This window comes from Rhinolophus sinicus, chromosome X, assembly GCF_036562045.2.
Source record: "Rhinolophus sinicus isolate RSC01 chromosome X, ASM3656204v1, whole genome shotgun sequence".
In the NCBI taxonomy this organism is placed as follows: domain Eukaryota; kingdom Metazoa; phylum Chordata; class Mammalia; order Chiroptera; family Rhinolophidae; genus Rhinolophus; species Rhinolophus sinicus.
In genome coordinates this window covers 63,228,344-63,243,989 of record NC_133768.1, presented here as the reverse complement: position 1 = coordinate 63,243,989, position 15,646 = coordinate 63,228,344, and positions in this window count along the sequence as shown.

Below are 15,646 nucleotides of genomic sequence, written 5' to 3'. Positions count from 1 at the left end.
GCCCTCCCTCCTTTGTTTTCTGTTACTTCCTTCTTCCCAAAGGAAAAAGAAGGGACGTGTTTTGTTTTGAAAAATGTTTTAAAAAGGAAGTACTTTATAGTTGAATTTGAAAGACACTTTTTAAGTGGTGCTGTGATAACTGGTTGCTGGGAGTTTTTTTGTGTTTTTTTTTTCTCGTTTTGGGTCAATCTCACTTAGAACACTGTAGCAGCAGAATACCCTATTGAATATTCATTACTTCACAAGTAGTCAGGTTTTTTCTGAATCCTAGAAGAAAATTATCTAGGATGTAAGAAAACCATTTATATTTTTCTTTTATCCTCCTAGTTGCCTTAGGTTTGTTTGTTTCTCCCATGGAGAAGGTTGTATTCTTTCCCAAAGAGCTGACCTCAGTGCTTGAGAACTATCTCTAAAAGAAGAGATGCTGTATATTAGTCATAATTTCAAGTGTCATTCAGGTACTTTCCCTTGTAACATAAGAGAAGGCAAGAAGCAATAGCAGAGAAACGTTTCAAATTTATGTTATAGAAAGCATGTGTGTATTTTGAAAAGATTAAGTGGAAGTAAGTATTTCAGTGATAAAACTGTGTCTTAGAATGCCCATCAGATGTATAAAGAGAGGCAAATAGGCAAAGTGGGTTTCCATTGACTCTCTTAAGGATACAATTGATCACACTGTTTGACTCCAGTATCTGTCCAAACAGATGCTAATCTCCTTAACCAAATAACCATTTTTATTTTTAAAATAGCCCATGAGTCTTATTGATGTAATGGTTTTTCTTTCTCTACCACATAAATCTGATTCCTATATCCAGGGTTGAAAGAACAGTCAATTTTCATAGGAGGTTGGATGAGTTTATTTTGCTTTTTGTTGGTTGTCAATTGGGATAGTTGTCTTTTGAATTAATTTTTTCCAGGGTATTATTTCTAAAGAAACTGAGGCTATGTGAAGCAAATCATTCCTCAGTTCCTTCAAGGTTCCAATAGTATGAGGATTCTGATGGGGTCACTCACAAAACTGTTTGTTCCTTAGGTTAGTCTGTTTGTTAGGCTCTGTGTAAAAAACTATGAAACCATTGTCTTAGACCAAAAATTCCAGTTTTCTTTAAATCAGTGTCATGTTTGGATGTGACCTCACCTAAGTTTTGACTGTAGTTTCCAAAATAAGGAGGAAGATAGGGATTGGGCATTGGGAAACTTACACGACGTGAGTAGGGTTTCTGGGTGGGAATTCCCGCCCATTCTCAGGAATTTTTTTGCTTTCATGTTCCCAAATCCCAAGATATAAACTGTTTTCTGTTCTCCATGATGAATCGTTTCCACAAAGTGACGGCCAATACTAACACCCACCTGGGTTCAAGGAGCCAATTTTCCCGATTTTCCAACCAACTTTTCTCAGGATTTGGGAATGGAAAAGCAAAAAAAAAAAAAAAAAAAAAAAAAAAATCATCAGAACAGGTGGAAATTCCCACCCAGAAACCCTAGTTTTGACCTCTGTGTACTAACCCATCTTTCAAAATATAAGACGTACATTATACGTATGCATAGTGCCCTTTCAATTAGCAGATAATTAAAATATCAGAATCTCTGTCTTTTCCATTTGTGAAAATATTTAAAGACTGTGTGTGAGTGTGTATGCGGTGTGACAGTTATGTTTGCAAAGTTGCCACCGTGCGCTTATATTGGCAGCACTGTACAAACAGCTTGGTAGTTTCATAACCTTGGTATATCAGCTGTGTTCGTGTGGCTATGTGGCAGTTTCTTGCTAGTGGCACTCATTATTGTTGTGTGTTTTTGTGTGCTGTCACTAGAATGTCTGAGCTTGAGCTAGAGCAACAAACAAATATTAAATTTCTTGTTAAACTTGGCAAGAGTGTAAATGAAATAAGGAAGATGTTAGTCCAAGTTTATGGAGATCACGCCATGAAAAAAATGGCAGTTTTTGGATTACAAATGGATTAAACGTTTTTCTGAGGGGAGAGAATGCGTTCCTGATGAAAAGATTGGGGCAGCCAGTAATGAGCAGAACTGATGAAAACATTGCAAAAATTCATCAACTTTTGCGTCAAAATCATCAGCTGACTGTGAGAAGCATAGCAAGTCAAGTAAACATCAATAGAGAAACAGTTGGGAAAATCTTAACTGAAAATCTTGGTGTGAGAAAGGTGTGAACAAAAATGGTCCTGAAGGAGCTCACCGATGAACAAAAGCAAAGGAGAGTTGAAGTTTGCCAAGAACTTTTGGAGAGACAAGATGATGTTTTGGGCTGTGTTATCACTGGTGATGAAACATGGGTGTATCAATACATCCTGAAACAAAGCGTCAAAGTGCACAACAGAAGTCAGCCAATTTTCCACGATCAAAAAAAGTTCCCTTAGTCCAAATCAAGAGTCAAAACGATGTTACTAACCTTTTTTGATATCAGAGGGATTATTCATTATGAATTTGTACCACCTGGACAAACAGTTAACCGAGTTTAATAGTTGGAAGTGCTGAAAAGGCTGCGTGAAAAAGACGAAAACGACCTGAACATTTTGCCAGCAATTCATGGCTCTTACATCATGACAATGCACCAGCTCACATGGCACTGTCTGTGAGGGAGTTTTTAGCCAGTAAACAAATAACTGTATTGGAACACCCTCCCTACTCACCTGATCTGGCCCCCAATTACTTTTTTTCTTTACCAGAAGATAAAGGAAGTATTGAAACGAAGACATTTTGATGACGTTCAGGACATCAAGGGAAATATGATGACAGCTCTGATAGCCATTCCAGAAAGAGAGTTCCAAAATTGCTTTGAAGAGTGGACTAGGCACTGGCATTGTTCCATAGCTTCCCAAGGGAAGTACTTCAAAGGTGACTGTAGTGATATTCAGCAATGAGGTATGTGACACTCTTTCTAGGATGAGTTTGTGAACATAATTGTCAGACCTCATATGTGCATATATCTGTATCAGTCATGGTTCTGCAGAGAAAGAGACAGAACCAATGGGGTGTGTGTGTGCGCGCATGTGTATGTGTGTGTGTGAGACAGAGAGAGAAAAAAATTTAAGTAATTGGCTGACATAGTTGTGGGGTCTGGCATGTCTAAAATTTGTAGGGCAGATGGGCAGGCTGGAAACTCAGGCCAGAGTTGATGCTGCAATCTTGAGACAGAATTTCTTCTTGCTGGGTAACCCACTTTTTGCTCTTAAGGCCTTTCAACTGATTGGATGAAGCCCAACCACATTTTCAAGAGCAATCCCCTTTCCTTAAAAGCAACTCACTGTAGATGTTAAGCAGATCTACAAAGTACCTTCATAACAACACCTAAGTTAGTGTTTGATTAAATAACTGAGTACTATAGCCTAGACAGGTTGACAGGTAAAAGTAGCCATCACAATGTTACGGGGACATATAATTCTTAGCTTCGGTTTTTTAAACAGTTGTCCATTAGGTAGAGAAATTGTCCTTATTTTTTCTCAAAATTACTCAGGGAATATTCTTCATGGAGATTAGATTTTATTATCTTTAACATTTTTCTTCCTGGGAAGAAGCACTGCCACACTTATCACTTTTAGCTAACAATATATTTTGTCTCTCACTTGCTAACCCACCATCATCTGTTTCTGACTATATTCATGTTTTTGCAAGATTTTGGTGGTGGTCTCAGGACACTTTCAGATAAGTTCACTGTCTCCAAATTGGAGAAACAATGGCTAACTAGTGCCACAGAGGAAGGGCTATTTTGAAATAGTCCATATTGCTTTAATGAAACATAATTATCACAGAAGAAACCATAATCCATTTTCAAACAGGTTTATTCTCTTTTCCTTTTATTGCTATTTTTGGTACTAGGCGCTCACTATAATCCATTATAAGGTTGTGATTTTTAACAACATGGTAACTATGCAGCATTCCATTCTGTTTACTGTCCACATTTGTGACAAATCTGTTCCTTTGATAATGACAGTGGCAAAAGTAACTTTATTCATAATTTTAGCTCTTATAAAACTCGTGATATTTAGAAGTCATTCTTTTAAGGATCATCTCGTTTGGAATTGTGAGTTGTCCAATACATCATGCCACTTAATATAGCTGAAGACAAAATTAAGTAATATCCAGCTCTTGATAGCTACATGGGGAAATAAGGATTTTTTTAAATTCTCTGATTACATTGAATATGTAATTTAAAATTCAGATTGTCAAAAGATAGGAATGATCATCCATACATATCTTATCGCTTTCATCTCCTGAGCCATATGATAATAACCTTAAAATGGGCCAGAAATACGGTCTCATAAGGCTTATTAATGAGATTTGAAGCAAAGAAAAATATCCAATAGTAACATTGGAGGTTATTGAGTGCATGCAGTTGCCTTCAGGAAGGATGCATCAAATTGTCCCAAACGTGTGTGTACGAGCCTTAAATTTTAAGACTTCTAGGGAAAAATCGCCTTTACTAATTCATCTTAATCGTTAAAAGCCCTAAAAATGCAGGTACACAGCAGATACCTGTTGTGATCAATTCACTCTGAAGATATTATACCAGAAGGTGAATAAACAACAAATCTAGCAACACTTTTCTTTGAAGCTCTTGAGCCATGCTCCATTTTTAAAGTTAGTGTTTCAGAAGATTATACTCCAGGCATTCTGAAGTTTCAAATATAATGTTGTGGTTGTTAGACAGACTGTATAGACATCCTGAATGACTAGTAACCTTTAGTATAATTTTAAACAATCTGAATAAGGAAACAATTTTTACTTGAAAAGTAGTTGGAAAGAAGGTGCTTGGTTAAATTTGTGTACTTTGTCTTTTAGGTTGTACATCCATCAGTGACACCGACCTTTATAACATGATACATTCAGAAACAGAAAGGTGAAATGTGGTATATGTGAAATTCTGAGCTAAGGATCACCTAGGGGCTTCAGAGGGGGGAAGGTCATTCACAGAATGATAAGAGCAGATGGTCAATAATTAGAAGTTTACCCTGCCCTATAGATATGTCATAAAAAGTTATTTCTGATGTTAACTGTGGGCATAAAAAATACTTTTTCTCCCACCTTCTAAGTTCTTCCAGCTGGGCTAATAATCAAATTAACAGAGACAGATTAAAAGGAGAAAATGTCCAAAGTTTATTATATGAATGTACATTCTGGGGTACATACGGTAGTGACCCAGAGCACAGTGGGCCGTTGAGGGTTATATGCTGTTCTGGACAAAGGAGAAGAGGGGCAGGGGTTTGGAATTTCAAAGGGGAAGTAGATAATTCACAAGTAGGAGAACGAGCAAACATTTGGTAAATAAATTCTTACTGGGCAAACCAGAATCAATGGTGATGTAGGAATATGTCTCTCTGAGTCCCCAAATAATGTAGGGGACTTTTGAGCGAGTGAGTGCCGGAATCGTGTCTCATGAGACCGAAGAATGGAAACATGGACCCAGGAGAGGAAAAGAGTTTTAAAAAGAGGATAGTTTATTAAAAGCAAAGGGTCAGAGCTCCTGAGCGGGAGGGTCCCGAATGGGGGTGCCCAGTGACTGAGGCAGAAATTCTTACTTTTATACCTTCCCTTGCCTGTTTGGGGAAGGGGGCTGGAGCCTTCTAATGGAATTCATCTATCAGGTTTGTCCTGTTTGCCCATCCACAAGGGACTACAAAATAACCCATTCCTATCTATCAGATCTGCTCTTTTGTCCGGCCAAAAGGGATTTATGAGATAATTTATTAACCTCAAGGAACCTTCTCAGATCTTTGTCCTCAAGTGAAGGAGACATTCCAGGACCTGGAGTTTCAGGATATGGCTGCTTTTGCTTATTCCACCAAGGACCTTCCTGTTTCCCTAACGATATACTAACTAACCTGTCTCAATGGGACACAGAGAGAAACAGGCTTTGTGAGATTTCTTCCTGTCTGTCATGTACTTGCTAATTCATATGTGTTAAAGTGAATATGCTAAAGTGATTATGCTAAGGTTCCCTTTCTGAAGCCGGTTTGTATATCTGAATTCCTTTAGGCAGGAAGGGAGAGTCAAGTTCTTTCTGAGTCTTTTAAGAGTTTAATAACCAGCTTAAAATTGATGTCCCAAAAGGCACGTTTTTGGGCTGGTGAAACTCTGGTCCCCTTCATAACTCTTATTATTGGCATGATCCCCAATTTAAATTCTTTAAGGTACAAGGTTACATTTTCTCTTGAGCCCACAGTCTTGATTGCCTTTAGCTCAAAATAATCCACATGCCAAAGTAGCATATCTTGGGGAAGCCTGTTCTGAACCCCTCAGTTTCATGCATGCCACCCCAAAATACAAGGTGATATTGAGGATTCAGAATCCAGGGTTTAATGACTTGTGATAAATATAGATCCAGACGTGGCAATAGGATAATTGAACTACTTTCAGAAAATTGTACAACTTTACTCAGAAAAAGAAAAATGAAATCATCAACACAGGGGATCAGCAAGGTGCTGTGTTTGATTCGTGTATCTCTGTACGACTTTGCCCTATGCTACCTAGAAGAAGATTAATGCATCAAATATATCTTTGCCTTTTAACACAATAAGAGAAATTTTCTCAAGTTTTCAGTACACACATACACATAGGATATCCTGCAAAACAAAGGAGAAAGTAATTAATTTTCAATTCATTTGTAGAGTCCTTGTATAGATAATGGGGGGAAAGGATTATTGCCAAGTTATGGACTTGATTGCAATAATTAGAAATAGGACCTAAATTAAGTTATTTATTAAACTAGAAATGCTTCAGGATCCCAAAGCTTAGATGCAGTGTATTTTCCTATGTTATGAAAATAAACATTCTGGTAAGCTAGCTTCTGTATTTAATATAAATGGAGACAAAATAAAATAACTCCAGATCACATAAATGCTCCAGAGATTTTCAAGGAGATAGGAAGGTGGGTTTGTTCATTTTCAGGCATGCCATTTTACGGCATTGCGAGGAATCCAAATGAGTTTGCCTCATTCTTCGGTATGGATTATGTTGACTGTGGTGCTGATTGCATTTTGATCTTTGCTGTATAAAAATATTTTACACAGTAAATAATAAAACTGTTCTGAATTGATTCATAGAACAGTAACAATTCACCAAATTCTTGTACTACTTAAGGATTCTCTCTACCACCCAATGAACTGGGATTTTTTGGACTGCTCCCACAAAGGATGCGTTGTCCACTGTTTGATGTTACCTAGGAGAGCAATTTGATTTTCAAGGTCACTAAGTTTAAATTCACTCGATTTTATGAGCTGAAGTGACATCATTCTGATATTTTTGCTGTGTGTAGCAGAATTGAAATTATAAAGTGAGTAAGGTTAATCTTTGGTTGCCTGCTATCTCCTCATTCAGGACCCCTTTCTCCTTTTCTGGTAACACTCTAAGACTCAGAGGACAGTATGTCTAATGGGGGAGTAGATTTTGGGGGTGCTTCAGAGACTGCTATAGAGTACTTCTACTTCACTGAGGAAAAAGCTCACTTCTTCTAGAGTGATATTCCCAGAGAAAAAAAATCATTAAAAGTAGTCTTATACTGAAGAAATATACATTATTATTTGTATAATACACGCTGGATAATTTACAAAATGTATAATTCGCACTTATTTTTAGCATAGAATGTATAATGTAAATAAGTCAAGGCAACCACTCAGAAACACGGCCATTATGTTATTGGTGTGGATGGTCAGCAGTCATCAGCAATGGTGTGCACTCCCAGTACACAAACAGGTATGGCTAAGCAATGACTTTCATTATTTACCTTTAGAAATCAAGCTTGTATACACTTGCAAAATCACAAAATGTGTTATATGATGATTGCAAACTTAAAAACCAGAGTGGGTCTTTAAAAATCCCTACAGTAAGGTAAGTAACACAGGCATGTATCCTGCAGTGACTCCATTTCTTGTAGCCATAGGAAAACTTGGTTTTATGTGATGCTTCACTGTTCATCAGAGCCAGGGTAAATCTAACTGTATTTGATAGTGCTTTTGCTACTGCACTGAGCAGTTAAAACATTCTGGCATATCTCCTATTCAGTTTTGGTCCTTAAGGCATCTCCCATTCAGAGAGGTTTTTCCATATTAATATTCATGCTTTCTACTGGCTTTCCTTGTTCTTTCAGCTGATGTCTTATTAGTTGACATAATGAAAAGCACGAATTGCTTAATCAAGCTTTTTATAGTACTAAGAACTGGGAAAAGACTTTTGTTTAATTATATGCGGATAATGCATGTCATCAAAATAAGTGGCATTGTTAATGTGAATGAGCTCACAACACAGTCATTTGAAGAGAGGACCTATATCTGCCCTCCCCATATGATCATCACATGGAATAGAGAAACAAAGATATACAGACTGTCAACATCTGTAAAGTAAAACTTCCAAATTTATAATGGAATTAATGCTTTCGAAGCTATAAACATCAAAATGTGGCGCTGCATCTGCTAATTCATGCCTTTGACAACAGGCTGTGCTGAAGGGCAGTCAGTTGGTGTTGTAGGGAGCACTGTGGGCTGAGGGGTTGCGATTCATTTATTGTTTCCTGATGCATATCCACGGGCCGTATGGTCAGGGTCTTCATGGAAACAAATTGTCCATAATTTTCGTTCAGCATGACGGTGGGGTAGTAAAATAGTCAGAGCTGTAAAACAACTTCAACAAAATCTGTTAATTATACAGACTGTATGAGGTTGATACTATCTATTACCTGTGTTATCTACTGTCCACACGTATCTCAGTCAGGTCTGTATACTCTTGCAATTAGTGTATCAGAGATATTTTATGCTATTGTTAAAAACCTTTGAGACTGACTGTTTTTCCTGAGAGAAAGGGATTATTGAGCCATATGCCAGCCAGAAAAGGGACTAGTTCCCGGGGCATGCATTCTAAACCACCAGCAGTAGAGCTAAATGGAGAAGACCCACCTACCTCCTGGAGTTGACGGGGCTCTTTAATACAACGAGTTTGGGGAAGAAAGGTTTAAGTCGTTTTGAAAGAATTTATACTGGCTATAAATAAGGGGCAGAGGTGAAGCAGAGGAAGTTCTGGGATAGGCAAATAGTCCATAAAGAAGAAGGATTTGATGCTTCTCTATTGGTTGCGAGCAACAGCACCAGAAAGGTCACGTATAAGCAAGATGCGGTGACTTCTGGTGTCCAGCTATTCCTTTTAGATAAGAGCTGCAATAGCAGCCTGGAAGTTGATTCAAAGTTTCAATATACATTCAGCAATGTGAGCAGTGTTTTCTGTTGGTTTCTGTCCAGGGCTGTTAACTGATTAATTCTTGTCTCTTCCTCCCACCCTCCAGTCTGCTGTAGTTTAATTTAGGACATCTCAGAATTTTTCTCTTGTCACCGTCTTCTCCAGAACTTAGATGTTTCTCCCTCCAACAAGGTGAGGACTGAGAAGCACACCTCCCTTTCTTTCCCAGAGCCAATGAAACCCAGCTTAGAAGAAGAATCAAACTAACCATAGTTGTTTCTCAATAATACAAAGACTCAGAGTATGTGTTTTTCTGCACATTTTTCTTTGGGTTTTTGTAGTCATATGTTGGTAGTATCACCAACTCAGAACCTCAACTTTTAATAACATTTTTGTTTGAGAGAAACCTAATTCCATTATAATGGAACTCAATAAGAAAACTTAGGACAAAGTAAATATCAAAGTAATGTGTGCTGTGCACATAGTTAAAAAGCTACATATCTTGGAAATCAAGTGCTTTAATAAGATATGATGTCTTTAATCTTCAGAGATAATAGTGATTGACAGTCTATAGGTACTGAGTTTTGAGTTGTTTAGTCAGAAGCAGGATGGGGCTATTCGCAAAATAATTTTTTTTTTTTGTCAACGAAAAAACATCCAGCCTAAGAGAAAGCTTATACGAGTTTATTTGAACCAAACTGACAATAATTGCTGGGAAGCAAAATCTCTCAGGATTGAGAAAATGCTCCGCAAAATGGCGATTTGCAGCTAATTTTATATGTAGAATCAAAGGAGGAAGGTTACATGAACTCCCCTGGTGGTAGATTAAGGGGGTGGGAGAAAGCAAAAAGTGGGGTGGGGAGCGGGATGGGAATCTCTGGTGTTGGATACAAGTAAATTGGAGAGACAGGTACTTTTTTTTCACCGTAGATGGGTGCAGGATAGTTAATAGTTCGCTTTTTACAGCACATAGAGATGTTAATCAGGGGACAAGCATAGTAATGAGGGATTCTGTAGTTTCCTGCTCTGGTCTGGAAAAAGGGATTAGTGACATTCCAAGGATGTCATTTTAGGTGCAAAAAGACAATCTTCACTTAAGGTGAAGATTGACTCTATGAAGGAAGCTTCAGGATAACGTTGTGACTCCCCACCAGGGCCCACCTTAATTATGAATTATTTTATGTTCATACCATTTTATTGGTTATTTTCAGTTTCCTGAGCTTGTCAGGTTTAACCTGTGTCCCCTTTTCCATCCTTAATTCCTGCGTCTTATGACCTGTGGCACATAGTTGCAAGCCAGCCAAGTAATTAAGAGTACCTTCTGTAATCATAATGTGAAATGAAACCAACTGGCCTGTATGAGAATTTGCCCCATGATGTGGATCTTTTTAACAATGCAGCAAATAAGTTCTCATTCAAAGTAGAAATAAGAATATTGTCCTCATTGCCCAGAATTATTCCCTATTGCTGTGATTGCAATTCTGAAATTCTGGTTCTGAGTGAAAACAAGTGGATTATACATTATAGGAGAGGCGATGAGTTTTTGCTTAAAGTAAAATGAAAGGTAAAGGAACATGGTGACACCGTTTATTTTTATGGTACTCAAGAAATGATTTGAAATGAAAATCATTAAATTGCCTTAAAATAGATCTGACTTAATAGTCTATAAATGCTAAGTATTGGGACAGTTGTCTTTATATCTTATGACTTGAATAGCTTTAAGTTAAATGTACCTTAAGCTCTTACACCTCAGCAGAAATTCTGTGGCCTTGTAATCACTGCTGACATTCTCTCGAAAGACCAGCCACATTTGGTAGTAGCAAGTGCTCCATGGTAGAAGGATGTGTGGATTTTCCCCTTTATTTAACTTTGTTTTAAAAGGATTTGAATGGTAATTTCAACTAGTAAGTTGTTACAACACATTTCATATCACCAGTCACAACTACGTACCATTTAAATTTGTGGTGGAAAAATCTGCATATACTTGGGTTTGTCTGAAAGATGATAATGCTTATCTAGACCACTTAGGTTTGATAACATGAGTTTAATAGCTAAATCAAACAAGAACAATTTCCCATGAGATTTCCAGATTACACAGCTATGCTCTTAGCTCTGTACCCTGTAGGAACTACCTGGATTGGTACACTTCGTCTTGGATTTATCTGTCATAAACATGCAATTTCTAGAATTGTTTTTAGTCACCACCTGTGGTATGCACATATCCTTTTGCCTGTACCTCAAGTTAATAGTTCACAAGTTATTAGTTAATACTTAGTAGTGTATTGTTGTGGAGGAAAAATCAACTCTACCTTTCAAGTTCTCCTGGCTGGACTAATAATCAAATTAACCCAAGACAGATTAGCAGGAGAAAAACAAATTAAAGTTTAATAACTTGTATACCTTCTGGATACATGGGAGAGAGACTCAGGAACACTGAGTAACTCTGCTCCCCTTCACCTTTTTGAAGCAATTTTATTTTGGTTTTAGAGAGGCTGATAATATCACCATATTTACCTTAGATGATAGTTAGAATCCTGGAGAGCAAAAATCAGGCGACTTAATAGCAGTAGCAACCGGAAACTTATTAAGATACTGTTATGTATAATGTACTATTACCACTTGCAATACAGAGTGAGGGGGAACAGAATTTGTCACCCCAAAATATGACTCTTTGGGGACATTAATTATTTGAAGCTGGTTAATTTCAAGAAGCAACAGACATGGGAGACCCTATGAAATCCAAGTGCAAGTTCCCCTTTGTGAGGGATATTGACAGCTGTTAGGGAAATCTCCATATGTAAGGGTGTTTTCCTCACTGTATGAGACCTGCCTTCACTATGAATGGAGAAAGCTGGGACTACAGTTTCTAGGCAGGAATTCCCGCCCGTTCTCAGGAATTTTTTTTCCGCTTTCCCGTTCCGGAATCCTGAGATATAAACTGTTTTCTGTTCTCCACGTGAATCATTTCCACAAAGTGACGGCCGATACTCCCAATCACCTGGGTTCAAGGAGCCAATTTTCCCGATTTCCCGACCAACTTTTCTCGGGATTCGGGAATGGAAAATTGAAAAAAATAATAATAATTCCTGAGTATCCCGCCTGGAAACCCTAACTGGGACTAAATCTGGATAACAACCTACCTCATTAGCTGTGTTTTCCTGACCACCTCCCAGAACTGAGTCACCATACCCTGTCCACATCGTTTGTCTTTAGCTGAAGGTGATATTTAAGGTGATGGCTTCTCACTATTTGGCCAGTTCCTCAGTTCCTGGGTCTCTCCCATGTGTCCAAGAGGTGTACATGTTATTAAACTTTAATTTGTTTTTCTCCTGCTAATCTTATTCTTGTTAATTTGATTATTAGACCAGCCAGAAGAACCGTGAAGGGAAGAGGGAAAGTTTTCCTCTCTGACAAGAGATAGGTGGTGTGATGTTTGTGGAAGGGAATTATAAATATCAAAATGTGGATTAGTGAGGCATGTAAAAATATCATATAGAGGTTGGAGATTAAATTAGAACTTGCAGAGAGTCAGACCTAGACAAACAGCAAAGAATGGTGAGAAGGCATGAAACACAGAGCATTCCGGAGAATGACAAGAGCAAAATGTGAAACTATTGAGAGCTTTACCTGGCACCTTAGGCAGGTGCTAATAAAGGTTCTTTGATGTTGCCTTTGCTGTTAATTACACTGTATGTGCAATTCCATAAAAGCTATAGTTAATTAACTGTAAGGTGATATTATTATGAGGATGATGATGATTATTTCAGACAACTGTTTTTAGGTGAGAATTATTATTTCAGGCAAATTTCTGTCCACATGACTACCACCAGTGTATGAAAATGCTCTCACATGTATTTTGCATTGTTTGCCTCCTGGCAGGAGCAGGATGAAGGAAGCGAACTAAGCTGTAACTGTGGTCAGTCCAGTTCTTTTGACTCACTAGTAGCCATTACTGACCCCGTTACCATAGGCAAAAAGAACAGAGCCACAGTGATAGAGGGCAGAGGAAGGGAAGGAGGAAATGTGAGGAAATAAAGAAAAGAGAGGAGATGAGATCATTATTAAGTAAAGGTGCAGCTACAGCTAATTGCAACAGATTATAATACTATTAGCATTGCAGGCAGGGAAAAATCTCCACTCCCTGTGTGTAGATTTTGTGGCCATGACATTTCCAACAAGGGCCAAGTAAGAACAAGGGAATCCCACCTCCCCACAGGAAGGAGCAGTCAGAGGGGACCCACCTGGGAACGCCACCCCTAAAACTTGGATATTTCGTGCCCTCATTTGAATAAAATCCTAAGCTTCTTTGTTCTTTGGCACAGTTGCCCTTTTCCCCTGGCCTGCCCACTCCCATTATTTTGGGAGTGTGTTCTTTTTCTTTACCTTAATAAAGCCACTGCTTGTTTGGCTTTGTTCGTGTGGCTTATTTGTAAGTCCTGGAATTCTTTCCTGCAATGATAGAAGAACCGTTCTTCCTCAGTAACAACCCTTTTTTCTTTGTCTTCTCAAAACAATTCCACTACCTACTCCCTAACCACCAGGAAGATGCAACAACCCAACTTACCTCCTACTAGCACCAAATATGTTCTAAACAGCATATAAACAATAGACCTTCAAGTTCAAAGGGAAGGAGTGAGACATTGGGATGGGGTAGCTGTAGATGTGGACATGAAACCTTTCTTGTCACCTCTTACTACCACCTTCCCTCCACAGGTATTGTGTCCTCTTTGTTTTCCTCCATCAGTGTTTACAATGCTGCTTTCCACTTGTTAATTTAAACACAAAAATGTCTCAGCTTCTGTGGATCTTTAACAAAATATCACACAACAAAAACTAACTCTGAAGTCTCATTTTTATAATAGTGAGATTTTTTTCTTACCTGTTCCCTAATGAATGTAACTGCAGTCTCCCTGACGTGTGATTTCAGAAAGCATCCTCCTTTTTGTTTACTGAATCGGTGGCCTGACTACTAAGTGCATTAAGTGGCCCACAAAGAGCTATCCACAAGAGTATGTATTAGGGCAGTCTGGAGGATAGGTAGATGCTCTGTAGGGCTCAGTAATTAAAGAACTCTATCATTTGAATTTGACCAGCCTCTCTTTCATTCCTGACAACTTGAGCCATTTCAGCTGTTCTGTGCCATTGCATTAAAAGGTCACGTTTCCACTGCCAGAATGAAGAGTGAAGAACTGAATTCAATCAAACAAATGATCCAGACTTTGATTTTCTTTTTCATTTTTGCCTAAAATTATCCAGGTATTTATTCCACTGTATTTTGACCTCAGAATATAATTACCGACAGGAAAATACAGATGAAACGTATCTTTGCAGTATAAACAATTCTGTTGCCATCCTTTGTTACAACCAGGCTTAAAATGTGAAGTGGATCTAGTCCATGGAGGAAATCTAACAAATACAAGCTGTTAAAATGTAATGCTATTATATTTAGTAGACTGTTGGTACTTGATAGGGCATAGTGTTTTGGGGCTGCGTCTTCTTCATTCATAGCCATCATATTTCTACCAAAAAGAAGAGGCATTTAAACGGCCCTAGTCCCTTGTGGTTGTTCGCGTAGGTGATGGGAAGTTTTCACTGATCTCTTCTGCGTTTGTCTCAGGATCTTCTTTTTCCTGTTTGATTTAAACCATAAAGAACTGTTGTTGAATGCTGATAAGGCACTGGGTAAAGCCTCCAGCTACTTTTTGTTTTTGGTTTTTTCATTTTGGCTCATTTGTTTCAGAAAGTTAGATACCTGTCTTGCTCTTAATTGGGAACCTCTTAGGTCAGTTGAAACTATTTCCCACAGCTGTTTAAGACGTGCTTGTGACTGCCTGATCAGGTGAATAGGTAAACATTTCAGTCTTGACTCAGGAGAATAAATCACCATGCTTGGACCGAGCTTGGAGAGAAAAGTGAATCAGATGCCACAGAGTCTTAGCTGTACGCTGTGTCTGTGCTTGGTGGAATGCCTCCATCTTTTGTGATGCAAATAGTAATTTATTTCTGCCCAACAGCAGGTCAGCCACAGGATTTAGTTTCCTTCCATGGTGGGGAGCTGATTTAACCTGCCGTTATGCTTTTCTACAAGATTCTTATTTACAACAATTTCTTAATGAGTTATGTCAGAGTAGCTGCTGGTATGATCCTCTTGATATCAGGGCCTGTGAAGCAGAATGGTTAATGATGCACGCCTTGCTAGTTCCAGTGTAGCACAATACAGATCGACTATGGTGCCATGGACTAGATACCAAACTCATAAGTAATGGAACAGTGCCACCTTTTGGTCACAAAGTAGGAGAACAAATTAAGATGGTTAGGATTCTGCAAGTCAGAGAGGTGATTTCTAACTATTTGTGACTGATTTTGGTGGTCGTGCAATCTACAAATAATATTGTAGTAACCTAATTCTTTTTTTTCTCTTTCTTTTTTTCCTCACTGTGGCAGCACCTATGATTGGACTGTA